General features: G+C 48.9%; 1 long non-coding RNA gene across 1 annotated transcript; it reads right to left on the bottom strand.

Annotated features, from left to right (window-relative positions):
• Nucleotides 1–6,029: 6,029 nt before the first annotated feature.
• LOC132249520 (uncharacterized) lies at nt 6,030–9,346 on the bottom strand. The gene is made up of 4 exons (XR_009460991.1): nt 7,669–9,346; nt 6,987–7,114; nt 6,782–6,895; nt 6,030–6,567 (listed from the first exon to the last, which is right to left on the bottom strand). It is a non-coding gene; the product is annotated as an uncharacterized LOC132249520 (long non-coding RNA).
• Between the last annotated feature and the right edge of the window lie 4,225 nt (nt 9,347–13,571).

Raw genomic sequence — 13,571 nt, 5'->3', positions numbered from 1 at the left:
GGCCACAGACACAGCTTTAAATGTTTTTTTTACATACCTTGAGGTACCAGGCACTGCTTGTGAACATTGCGATGCTGGGGCGGATGGAGCATCCCACAGGAGCATGGCGGCGGGGGGAGCCCTGCATGCTTAGTGGTGAACCCAGAAGTGAACCAGAAGTACTTCCCAGGAGGTACCAGTTACCAAGCTGGGGGGGCATGCAGGGGCCCCCCGGTGCGCTCCCGGCACGCTCCCCGGCAGACCCAGAAGCGGACCAGAACTGTTTCTGGTCCGCTTCTGGGTCTGCTGCTGAGTACACTGGGAACCCCCCCACACTCCTGTGGGATGCTCTGCTGCGAGGGTGGGGCAGATGTTCACGAGCTGCCTACTACCTTGAAGTATGTAGAAAAAACATTTAAAGTTGTGTCTACATCTGAATTGCTGAATCTTTCTGAATCTCTCCAAATCAATTCGGAGGGTTTTGATTTGATTTGGAGAGATTAAAGGGTCTCCTGATTCAATTCAGATTTGGAGGTTCAGCAACCAAATCAGACCAAATCTCTGCCGAATCGAATCAGTGACCAAAGCTTCACACAGCTCTACAGAGTATGTATATATAGCCCGCCATTGTTATAGTGCCCGAGTGCCTTTCAGAGATTCAAAAATAACTCCCTACCTCCCACCCCTTCCCAGCTCACTGGAGAAATATTTTGTTTGTAGATGGTATGTAAAAATGTGGTTCATTATGGATCGGATAAACCTCAGGTGTATTCCCTGAAACCACAGAACAGAGGTCTAACTTTAGCTCATTTGATATAACAAGATGGAAAAGTGGTAGCAGAATTTCTTCTGCATTTTTACCTACCATGACTGTAGGACAGATATGCAATGGTGGATTGAGAGTGTGGCATAAAATGAAAAAATCAGTGGTTTAAGTATTTAAACTATGCATTGTCTTGCCTCATGTGATAGGATGTCTTGATTTCTCCTACCATTTCATTAACTAAATAATCTAGACAAAGGTCAGCTTGCCACCTGTATCTGTATGTATTTTTTACTCAGTTTCATCAAATGGCCCCATATTATTATTTCTAGTATCAGTCTTTACTGTGTGAAACACTTTTCAAAGGCAACAGAAGACAGACAGCCTGTCATACAAAACATACAATATAAACAAAGTCAACTAAAACAGAACTGGAAGTGGGGGAAGGGACCAATAACTTTACTGTTCTGTCAAATAAATAGGATAAATATATCCAAGTTACATGTTTGGTGTAATAAATTCAATTATCTGGCTTATATCTTCCCTCCAAGTGAGGAAGCAGCTCAAACAATTTTAAATCTGGGGTCCTCAAACAAAAGCAAAATATAATAAGCTCCTTAGTTCAAAACAGGCTGGGAAAATATTTCAAATGTCCCACATTTCCCTAAGCATGCTTATTTTTGTTGCTTCTTTTTCTTATGTTTTTTTTTTCCTGCAATATTCCCCTATTCTCTCTGTGAATAAATCAAAGCCTAATTGTCTTCTTCAGTCACTTTTAATTATAAAGATTAAGCTGCCCAATCAGAAAACAGAAACAATATCATGTGATCTGGGTGATCAAGCAGGGCAAATGAGTCATAAACAACCAACAGGTAAAATTTGCTTAGCAATTCACTTGTTCCCTATTTTGAACAGCATGCATAAATTTTATATAAAAATGACCTATCCCTAGATCAGTGGTTCTCAACATTTTTTGTTCTGGGCCCCATTTGCCAAGATTGATGGCTTGTCCCAACCCATACCCCCCTGGCCCTGCTGGTTCCTGACCCACAGCCCCCTAACCCCACCAGCCCTGCCAGAGGGGGACCCCAGCTGCCTCTGTCCTGCTTAGGCCAGAGCATGAGCAGTGAGTGTGGGCCCTTGTGCGTATGGGCTCTGGCCCCATGCCACCAGCTCAAGCATGCAGCTCCCCACTTCAAAGAACTGACCCCGCCTCCTTCTCCCGCAGAAGGGCCAGGAGCCTTCTCCCCCTGCCACAGCTCCATGCCTGGCCACCGTCCCCAGCACTGGCAGGCAGGCAGGCACATGTGTGCACTCACGCACACACACACACACACACACAACCCCCCTGGACAGTCCCCTAGACTTCCATCCCCTGCTCCCCATACTTACCTGCATCCAGCTGCTGGGGCTGCTTCCATGACCCAGCCTCACTCTATGCTAGCCACATGCATCTGTGTGTGCCTGCTGCCTCCAATCATCCCAAGCAGCCACTTGCAGGCTGGAACACTGCCAGCCTGCAAGGGGAAACCTCGAGCTTTCATGGGTTTTTCTGGGGACCTGCTCAGGACCCTTTCAAATATTCTTGTGACCCTCTTTTGGGTTGCGACCCACCAGCTGAGAAATGCTGTTCAGGTCATTGTAGAGATGAGATGAAAACAGCTGAGTTTATAGAATGATTGATGTCATATGTATTTATCATAGCTGATGATTTACTGCATTTAAATATGATTAATAGTCTTCATCTTTCAGTTGGAGAGGTTTATTTTAAGACTTGGGTAGAATTACATTTTGCTAACAAGGACACACTGGGCACATCTACACATGCATTAATGCTGTGTAATTACAATGCATGAAGTTTAGTACCTGTAATAACAGGCACTAACAATGCACCATAATTGGCACTACAGTGCAGTAGCACCAGTGCACATCTTTTAGGGGCTGCTAACATGCAGTAGACTAATTCTGCTGTGCATTAGTGCATTAAACACAGTTTTCACCATGATGCACTAATGAACAACAGAATTAGTCTACTGCACTTCTAGCATCTTGTGTAGATGCACCCACTGTTTACCACAGTGGCTGCCTCTAGTCTGGTCATGATACTGCAGCTTTAGAAAAAAAGTGTTAATAGCAGCATGTCTTTATTCAGAACAATTCCTCATACTACGTGCTCCAGGAGATCCAAAAGAAATTGCAGCGAGACAGTCAGTTATGTAAATAGTACTGACAATGTGATAATACTGTTTCAATTAATCTTCTAAACAGATGGATTAAAAGAGAGTTCAGGTTCTCTTTTTGCCTGTGGGTTGGCAAAGGAACTTCATTCTTCTCTCTCAGGTGTAAACCCTGTATACTGAAAAGGGCATCTGGTCCAAAGCATGGTACTGAGTTTTCTAGCTCCCTGGCCAACACCTGGGCTGGAGTTTCTTCAGCATATTAGTCAAGGACACTGATCTGTAGCTAAAAAAAACACCTATCTAGAAAGGTCTTGCTTATGTACGGAGGTAGTAGAAGTGAATGTATGATTCATAGATTCATAGATTCATAGATGTTAGGGTCGGAAGGGACCTCAATAGATCATCAAGTCCGACCCCCTGCATAAGCAGGAAAGAGTGCTGGGTCTAGATGACCCCAGCTAGATACTCGTCTAACCTCCTCTTGAAGACCCCCAGGGTAGGGGAGAGCACCACCTCCCTTGGGAGCCCGTTCCAGACCTTGGCCACTCGAACTGTGAAGAAGTTCTTCCTAATGTCCAGTCTAAATCTGCTCTCTGCTAGCTTGTGGCCATTGTTTCTTGTAACCCCCGGGGGCGCCTTGGTGAATAAATCCTCACCAATTCCCTTCTGTGCCCCCGTGATGAACTTATAGGCAGCCACAAGGTCGCCTCTCAACCTTCTCTTGCGGAGGCTGAAAAGGTCCAGTTTCTCTAGTCTCTCCTCGTAGGGCTTGGTCTGCAGGCCCTTGACCATACGAGTTGCCCTTCTCTGGACCCTCTCCAGGTTATCCGCATCCTTCTTGAAGTGTGGCGCCCAGAATTGCACGCAGTACTCCAACTGCGGTCTGACCAACGCCCTATAGAGGGGAAGTATCACCTCCTTGGACCTATTCATCATGCATCTGCTGATGCACGATAAAGTGCCATTGGCTTTTCTGATGGCTTCGTCACACTGCCGGCTCATGTTCATCTTGGAGTCCACTAGGACTCCAAGATCCCTTTCCACCTCTGTGCCACCCAGCAGGTCATTCCCTAGGCTGTAGGTGTGCTGGACATTTTTCCTCCCTAGGTGCAACACTTTGCATTTCTCCTTGTTGAACTGCATCCTGTTGTTTTCTGCCCACTTGTGCAACCTATCCAGGTCTGCCTGCAGCTGTTCCCTGCCCTCCAGCGTGTCCACTTCTCCCCATAGCTTTGTGTCATCTGCAAACTTGGACAGAGTATATTTCACTCCCTCATCCAAGTCGCTGATGAAGACATTAAAGAGTATCGGTCCAAGGACCGAACCCTGCGGGACCCCACTGCCCACACCCTTCCAGGTCGAGACCGACCCATCAACCACGACTCTTTGGGTGCGACCCTCTAGCCAATTCGCCACCCACCAGACTGTGTAGTCATCCACATCACAGCCTCTTAACTTGTTCACCAGTATGGGGTGGGATACCGTATCGAAGGCCTTCCTGAAGTCTAAGTATACGACATCCACCCCTCCTCCTGTGTCCAGGCGTTTCGTAACCTGGTCATAGAAAGAGACTAGGTTGGTCAGGCACGATCTGCCCGCCACAAACCCGTGCTGGTTTCCCCTCAGCATAATTTGCCCTGCCGGGCTCTCACAAATGTGAGCCTTGATAATTTTTTCAAAGACTTTACCAAGGATGGAGGTGAGACTGACCAGCCTATAGTTGCCCGGGTCCTCCTTCCTCCCCTTTTTGAAAATGGGAACCACGTTAGCCCTTTTCCAGTCCTCCGGGACTTGGCCCGTGCGCCACGAGCGTTCGAATATTCCTGCCAGTGGCTCTGCAATGATGTCGGCCAGTGCCTTCAGCACCCTCGGATGGAGCCCATCCGGGCCTGCCGACTTAAAGGCATCCAGTTCTTCCAAGTGACTCTGCACCACCTCAGGATCTACGTATGGAAGTCTGGCGCCTTGCTGCTGCCTCTCTACAACCCCAGTGAGAGACTTGTCGTGCCCCTCACTTAGGAACACTGAGGCAAAGAACTCGTTGAGGAGTTCAGCCTTGTCCCCCCTGTCTGTCACCAATTGTTTCTGCCCATTTAGCAGGGGTCCTATTCCTCCCTGGGCCTTCCTTTTACTCCCAATATATCTAAAAAACAATTTCTTGTTGTCTTTTACTTGGGTTGCCATCCTCAGCTCCATGGTAGCTTTGGCCCGTCTAACTGCCTCCCTACAAGCACGAGCAGAGGAGGTATATTCATCTTTAGTGATCTCACCTTGTTTCCACTTTTTATGTGCTCCCCTTTTGGCCCTTAGGCTGCCCTGGATTTCTCTGGTCAGCCATGGAAGCCTCCTGGCCCCTTTCCCTCTTTTGCCTCGCTCGGGGATCGTCTTGCTTTGTGCCCGAAGGATCGTTTCCTTTAGGCACAGCCACCCTTCTTGGGCTCCCATCCCTTCAAAACTCCTACTCTGCAGTGCGTCCTTGACTAATCGCCTGAGTGCATTGAGATCAGCTTTCCTAAAGTCTAGCACTTTCACCCTACTAATTACCTTACCCACTCGCCGTCTTATGTTGAATTCTATTATAAGCTGATCACTGTCTCCCAAATGGCTACCAATCCGGAGGTCCCCTATCATGTCATCTCCCGTTGCCAATACCAGATCCAGTATGGCATTCCCCCTAGTGGGACCATGCACCTCCTGTGTCAGGTGGAGGTCCTGTACACAGGTTAGAAACCTGCGTGAGCGGTTCGACCTTGCTGTCTGCGTCTCCCAGCAGATGTCTGGGTAGTTTAGGTCCCCCATGACTACCGCCTCTTTAGCTTTTATGGTCTCCGAGAGTTGCCTCAGGAGCCCCGCATCTATTTCTTCCCCTTGGTGTGGGGGTCTGTAGCAGACCCCTACCACCAAATCCCTTTCTCCTTGCCCCCCATGTAGCCTAACCCACAATCCTTCTACTTCCTCAACCTCGGATTCTGTCTTGATGAGGGTTGATGTATATTGCTCACTGACATAAAGTGCAACCCCCCCCCCCCTTTCTTCCCCGACCTGTCCTTTCTATACAATCTATAGCCCTCAATATGTACCGCCCAGTCATGGGATGAATCCCACCAGGTCTCTGTTAGCCCCACTAAGTCATAGGTGTTTAGTGCAAGCAGGAGCGCTAGTTCATCCTGCTTGTTCCCCATGCTCCTAGCATTAGTATATAGGCACTTGAGCCCTGCGACTGGTGCCTTTGCTGCCCCCCCGCTCCCAGTCCCATGGGGCCCATTGTTTCTTACCTTCTTGTTTCTTACCTGTTCTGTAGTGCTGGCCTCCCCATGGCTTTCAGGTTCCCAATGTTCTCCTTCTTCAGGCTGGGCTGTCCTTGTGGGTGCCACATGGTTTGGTGGTCCACAGCTTCCCCTGCCCTCGTACTCCCCTCCCCCCGACGAGCCTAGTTTAAAGCCCGCCGGAGGAGATCCGCCAACCTAGTAGAAAACACACGCTTACCTTTGGGGGACAGGTGAAGCCCATCCCAGCTGAGCATGTCCCTCGTCATGATGTGCGGGTCATTGTCCAGGAAGCCGAAGCCTGCCTCGAGACACCACTGCCGAAGCCGCCAGTTGGTCTCTCTGATGCAGTTCTCCTGCCGTCTTCCTCGTCCGGTCACTGGTAGGATGGAAGAGAAAACCACCTGGGCACCGAACTCCTTCAGCACGCCACCCAGAGCACAGTAGTCCACCATCAGGTGATCGGGGGTTCTCCTGGCCGCATCATTAGTACCCACATGGACTAGGACCATGGGGTAATAATCGGTGGGCTTGATCCTGGCCTGGATTACCTCCATCACATCCCGAATCTTTGCTTCAGGGAGGCAGCATACCTCTCGTGCCGAGGGGTCCTGGCGACAGATGGGTCCTTCTGTACCTCTCAGGATGGAGTCTCCTATGACGAGCACTCGTCGCCTCCTCCTCTGGGTCATCGTGGATCTCTTGATCTGTTTGGAGTGTGAAGAACGTGGTGTTTCTTCTTGCTCAAGGGTTTCCTCCTCCCCTTCCATCTTCTGCAGGGTCGCCAGGGCCTCGTACCTGTTCACCAGTCGGACTAGAGAAGCTGGTACCGGTTCGCTGCGTGCTGCTCTGGTCCTGGCTGTGACTGTCTGCCACTCTGCTGTGGAGGGTATTCCCCAGGGTGCTTCTTCCTTTGGTGCCTGGGCCTGCAGGGAAAGGAAATAACTATCAATTTCATCCTCCGCCTCCCTGATCCCCCTCAGCCTGCTAACCTCCTCCCGGAGCTCCCTCACCTGCACCTCCAGAGCCCTAAGATGGGCACCTGCCGGACAGGTGTGGGGGCCCCCAATCTCTGCCCCCCCCGGCCCTGCTGGGGATACCCCACAGGCCAGGAGGTAGGGGGACACCAGCTCCCCCATGGGCTCGGTCTGGGTGGAGGCCTCAGACCTGCCCCGGGTAGCCTTGTCCCCCTGGGCAGAGGCCCTAGCAGCACTCCTCGTAGACACCATTCTACAAGCTACTGTTTGTAGACCTGTGTGGTGTCTACGCCCTACCCCTACAGGAGTCCCACTCCTGGCCCTCCTGGCCCGCCCTCCGGCGCGAACGCCCGCACAAACGCCGGCGTGCTTCCACAGAGCGCGCCTGTTTGTGCGCCGCACGGCTCGGGAGCGCGGCTCCCTACCGGCTCAGCTATATGGGACCCGGGGGGCTTCCCCTCTGGATCCGGCTCAGCTGTGCCAGGTCCCTCCGCCCCACTTACCTTCGGGGGATCAGCTGCTGCTGCCCCCGCTGCCGATTCCTCTGTTGCTGCTGCCGCCGCCGCCTCCGGCCAGTTGGTTGGTAAAAAGGGCACACGTGCGTGCGGGACACACGTGTGCTGCCTCCTCTCCTTCCCGCTGCTGATCCCTTCTTCCAAAAAGTCTACAAAATTCAGTAGGAAAATGCCTCCCCAACTCTGAAAGATGTGCAAGGATTAAACCAACTAAAGTTATTCTGAATATCCTTCTGGGATTTGAGGCCTTGAGGGAGGGTCCATCCTGTTTGGAAGGAAAATGAAGTGATAATCTCCAAAATCAGCCATTGCTTCAGCAGATACTCTATGGATTCACAGCAGCAGAACTTCTTATAAGGAAAAAAAGACATCATGGAATGTAGCTGTAATAGCTAGTGGATTAGTAAATCTGAGCATCTGGTAATCTAGCAATAAACCTTTTGGACTGCTGGGAGTACAACTGCATGGTGAGAAGCTGGTCTGTTTCCTCTCTGCTCACAGAGCCTAAACAAGGCTACTCAGTCTTGGAGCTGAAATTGGTTCTTTAATGCAGGTTTTCTTCCATGTAGCTCTGTAAAATTTGTCTCAGATTATTCGGATACTGTGCACCAGCTGTAATTTTTAAATTACTTTCTAGGGCTGTGTAACAGGAGGGCGGCTTGGGTCACCGTGCTCTCCCCTGCCGCCTCCTTTACTGAGTCAAGTTATCGATTAGCACCCTCCAATTCTCTCCTGCCACGACTTTGATCTTATATATTTTATAGGGAGGCTGCCCTTCATCTGCTTGCCCACGGTTCTCCTGTTATCTCTAGGTCTCCTCCGGTATTGAGTATTCTGTATACTCCCCCTTTATGGGCTATGTGTGGCTCCTACCACCCCTGTACCACTCCCCAAGCTTTGCAGATGTGCCTGATGTTGTTCGGTCTCTCTCTCTCCATGCCCTCTCTGGCACTTGGGCTCTCCGCCCTCTCTCCAGGGCCTTCTCAGCAATGCCGCCCTCTCTCCAGGGCTCTCTGTGCTCATACTGAGGCTTCTCGGCAGTGCCCCTTTTCCAGGGTTCCTCAGTAATGCCACCCCTCTCCGGGGCTCACCGTGCCCACACTGGGGCTTCTCAGTAATTCCCCCCCTCTGGGGCTTCTCAAATGCCCCTCTCTGGGGCTTATCACACCCACACTGGGGCTTCTCAGCTGCCCCTCCCTGGGGCCGGGGTCTGTACACCCTGAATGCTGTGCCCTTGCTGGCGCTGGGGTTCCCACACTGCTGTGGGTCCCCTATGAGGCCTCCTCCGACCCCTAACAGCCTCACCCAAACCACCAGTTACAAACAGCAACATAAACACAAGCCCCTGGGCTATAACTTAAACAGAAGCCGCCCGGCCATAACAATGTTCAAGCCTACCGGGGTTTCTTTATCTCACAGCTGTGTCTGATGCTGCTCCTACCTTCAGGCTTCTCCTCTCTCCCATGGCAGAGAGCTCCTTCCTCCTGGGCTGCTGGCAGAGAACTGCCTCTGGCCTTAGCCCCTAGGGTTTATAAGAGAGCCAGGCCCTGCTCCTTTCAGTCAGCTGACCGCTGGCAGGTAATATTGCTTGTTAGCTCCAGTTGCCCTGGCAACCAACAGCTGGGCTCCTTATTCCCTGCTAGGGCTCTTTCCCTAGCTGTTTCCCCTCTTTAGGAGCAGGGCACCTAAGTGCTCTGTGACAGGCTGCTACATGTGAAGAAAATTAAATGAATCCAGCCTGGAAGTAAGAGCTCTGAGTACATGGCCAGCTGCCAGTGTTGCTTGCAAAGCCCTGTTGCCTATAAAATGTTATTTAGAGGTTTGCTTTTGAGAATTGGCTTATATTGGAACAATGGTCCAGGGGAATGGCAAGGGTTAATTGGTTTCAAAAAGCCTGTTTGTGACAAAGTTTCCTTCAAGGCCCACTGTGTTGGAAGCCAACAGACATACAGGATGGAAAATTGAAGATATATACCACAGGGTTCCCTGAAAACCCAAAGACAGAGATAAGGAACTGTGGTAGCCAGGTCACAGTGACCAGCTGCAGAACCCTTGGGATTTCCAGTTTTGGTGGATGAACCAGATTAAGACACTGCCAAGTGACCAAATTAAGATGTGTGCATGTGATAGTTTTGGCAAACAAAGGAGTATGCTGACAGAACAGAACGTGGACAGTATGATGACCACAGGGAGACCAATCAATGATACCCAGGAATGAAGTGTCATCAGAGGAAGAAAAGGAGGGATTTCAGAGCAGCAAAGGGTCCACAAGGGGGGAACCAGAGTCCATCATAGAAAGAAGGCACATAGACAGAAGGTGATAGGAAGTTTAAAAAGACATGAGAGCTCATGTCACATACTGAACACATTCATGGGTAAAGCAAACACCAGTGTCCAGGTTACTATGTTTTCTGTTTGGTTTAGTGGTGCCACCAGTCCTTCTTTTCATGTAGCCATCTCTCCATCCTCCAGAGCTTGCCCCTGTCTACACCCTTTCAAACCATGAACTGAGCTCATTCACCGTTTCTTAATACTCCATTATGAGTAAGGTAGATTGGACAAAGGCTGTATGTTCTTGTATATTAATGTATACATACAGGACATACTACTGTGTTACAAGATACATAAAAGAGCTGTCTGGATGCTTTGGAGATGTGGGGGGGTGGCATTCCCCAAATTTAAAAAAGTTGGTGACCTTTTTAATTTTGAAAGAGAAACCATTTTTATTTTCTCTTTTTCTTTTAAGCTGAATAATTATGAGGAAAGTAGATAAGAAAATATTTTAAAAAACAAACAAACGAAAACCCCAAAGCCTGGTTACTTTTGCAAAAGCAAATAGCTCCCCTTCTGTCCCTTGCCCAAAGTCACCTCGCAGTATATTTAGCCTCCTTTGCAAGCTTCTCAGAGGGGGCATCAGGGACATGGTTCTCTTCATATTTTGGCATTAAAAAAAGCATTGCCCATAGGCTTCAGTGCATTTATAACAATGTAGATTCAATGTAGGCAAAAAATAGTCAGGCTTTCCATCGTCAACCTGTGTGTAAGGTCCCATGGATGCCTATAGTAATGCATACTAATCAAGGTTCATAAATATTTGAGTAGTAGAGAAGTCAGGACGGCCTGTTGGAAAAGAACGAATGTTCTCTACAGACACATAGGTGTAGATGTTTTGTTTCCAACTAGAAGGAGGCAGAGAGCAATATTGATGTATAGTTTGAGACAAAAAAGCCATAAAGGCTTTTAGACTGTAGCCCATGAGGTTTCTTTGACACTGAACTCTCAGAATGTTATAGACCTTGAGATGTCAGTTTCACTGAGTACCAGCTTCCATAATACATCCCCAAACATCCCTGGTCTGCACAGTGCCTTCACATTAAGGACCTTATTTTAAGGCAAATAATTTAAAAAACAACTTCCCTCCCCTCCACCCCCCAAGATTCTTGGCATCAGGGTCTTGCTACTCTGCTCATGATCAGGCCAATTTCCACATTTGGGATCAGGAAGGAATTTTATCCCACAGTCAAATTGGGAGGGGCTATGGTGAGATTTACCCTCCTCTGTCTTCTTCCTTGGATCTCCTGAGCATATTTTAAACAAAGTATTTCCTGTCCTTGGGGTTCCAGGACATTGACAGTATCCTTGTGCCTCTATTTTATGCAGTGGCAAGATAAAGAATGTTTGATGCTTTGGGCATTGTGCCTGGTAGTTGTGATGTGACTGCCTAGAAACTTGCCTCAGGTGGTTTAGATAGGGGTGATTCTCCCTTGAGTAGAGAATTAAATCAGATGACCTCCTGAGGTCCCTTCCAGCACAATTTTTAAAAGGAAATTAAGGCAAAGTACAGACAGTCAAAAAGCCTGAGGCTGAATCAATTCAATCTTCACAGGTTAGTCTAAGCTGTGTAAATTGAACCAATAAGCAGATGAACACACATTCAATTTGATTCAGGAAATGCAGCCACATGCATGCACTGGCCAAGGCCAAAAGCCGGGGTGTGCTAGAGCATGCCTTCCTGCTGGGCTGGAGCAAACAGCTTGGCTAGCCCACCCACCATGGAGAGGGTGGTTTGCAGGGGAGGTACAAAGCATCCTGGGATGCTGGGGGACTGTGAGTTAACTTGAATCTGGAGGGGATCTGGGACAGAAGTTCAATAAACTGATTTAACCTGAATCAATTAAGTCTGATACTACATCCATCCAGTTTTATCTTAAACTGGTTCTGGCAATTTTGAAAGCAGTTTATGTGCACCGAACTTCTGTTGTGTTATAAATTTGAACTGGTTTCTGATCACTTATTACAATTATGTGTAATTTCTGTCCCTAGCCCAAAGGATTAAAGAAGATCTAAGCACCTTGATTATTTGAAACAAGGGTAAGCACACTATAAGTAGTGTAGAATGTGGGCTGGCTGTAGTTTGCAATGCAGAGGGTGAGGTACCTTTGCATTATAATTATGAAAATCATGTTCAGACACCTTGGTGCTTTCATGTTATGCAATTCTTTTTAAGGAATCCCATGAAAATAAAAATGTCACTGTTCATGTATATCATGTACTACTGGCACCTTAGAGCAGACGCCTTAGCCTTACTGTGTTGTGTTACCCATAACTCACATTCCAGGATAGCAAGGGAAAGTTAGCCAATGCTGATAATCATACCTGCTGCCCCACATGAGAGCCCTGCCTCCCTTTAGTTGCTGACTGAACAGAATTCCAGTGAGCACATTTGCATGTAGAATGCCTTCTTGGACTGTAAGCTCTGCAGAGCTGTAGTCCTTTTTGCTATGTATCTACACAACATCTTGTACAAATGGGATCTTTATTTATTACTGGGGCCCTGATGAGTAACTGCTTTCAGAGCCTTCCAGTTACGTACATCAATGGTCCTAATGCAGCTACCTCTTGAGGACCCCTCCCCTACAATTTTTCCATCTACATTTCAGAAGTAACCTGTGCAGCTTCAACTATAGACTATCGATCCATACATAGTAGGCCTGTGTGAAGTGGCTAGTATTCACTTCGGATTCAGTTGATTCGGGGGACAGTGATTCGATTCAGTGATTTAAATCACTGTCCCGAATCAATTCAGCCGAATCTGATTCAGAGATTTGACCACCACCAAATCAGCCAAATCTCTGAATCAAACAGGCCCCATCCCCTGCCCACTCTCCCAGCCCCATTGACAGCTGCCCCACGTGGCCTCAGCATTCCAGCACTTTAAAAAAACAAACAAAAAAAGCCTTGCACTCATGAGCTCCTGCCAGGCCGGGGGGGCAATCCCCGCTGCCCCCCACTACTCCATGCTGTGTGGGGGGGCTCTACCACAAGCCCCAAGAGGCCCCAACAGCCACCACATCAGCCAGTGAGTGCGGAGCTTTTTTTTTTTTTAAAGCACCGGGAAGCTGGGGCCAGGCAGGGCAGCCGTTGATGGGGCTAGGAGAGCGGGCATGGGTTGGGGGGCACTCGGGGGGGCTGGGGGAGCAGGTAGGGGATGGGGGCCTGGTGGGGTTCCCCCCATGGTCCCCTTTCCCCTTCCTTCAGTCCCCTCCCCGCCAGCCCCCTACTTACCAGCACAGAGTCTGAGTCCAGCTCCCTGTGGTGGTGAGCGTGGACTGCCTGAACCTTTGAATCTCCTCCAAATCTATTCGGAAGCTTCAGATCGATTCGTACCTTTTTACTGGTCACCTGATTCGATTCAGAGTTTCAGCTGCCAAATCGGCCCAAATCTCCTCCAAATTAATCAGCAACTGAAGCTTCACACAGCCCTAATACATAGTAGGTGTTTATGTAACACAGGCCTGAAGGTATGTTTTTCCATCTGTCTCTATCTTCTCAGAAACTCTAGACACAATGGCAAGCACCCAAATTTTTCATCTTTATCTGCCTCGTTTTAG

Source organism: Alligator mississippiensis, chromosome 3 (genome assembly GCF_030867095.1).
Source record: "Alligator mississippiensis isolate rAllMis1 chromosome 3, rAllMis1, whole genome shotgun sequence".
NCBI lineage: Eukaryota > Metazoa > Chordata > Crocodylia > Alligatoridae > Alligator > Alligator mississippiensis.
This window is presented reverse-complemented; position numbering and strand designations above follow the sequence as displayed.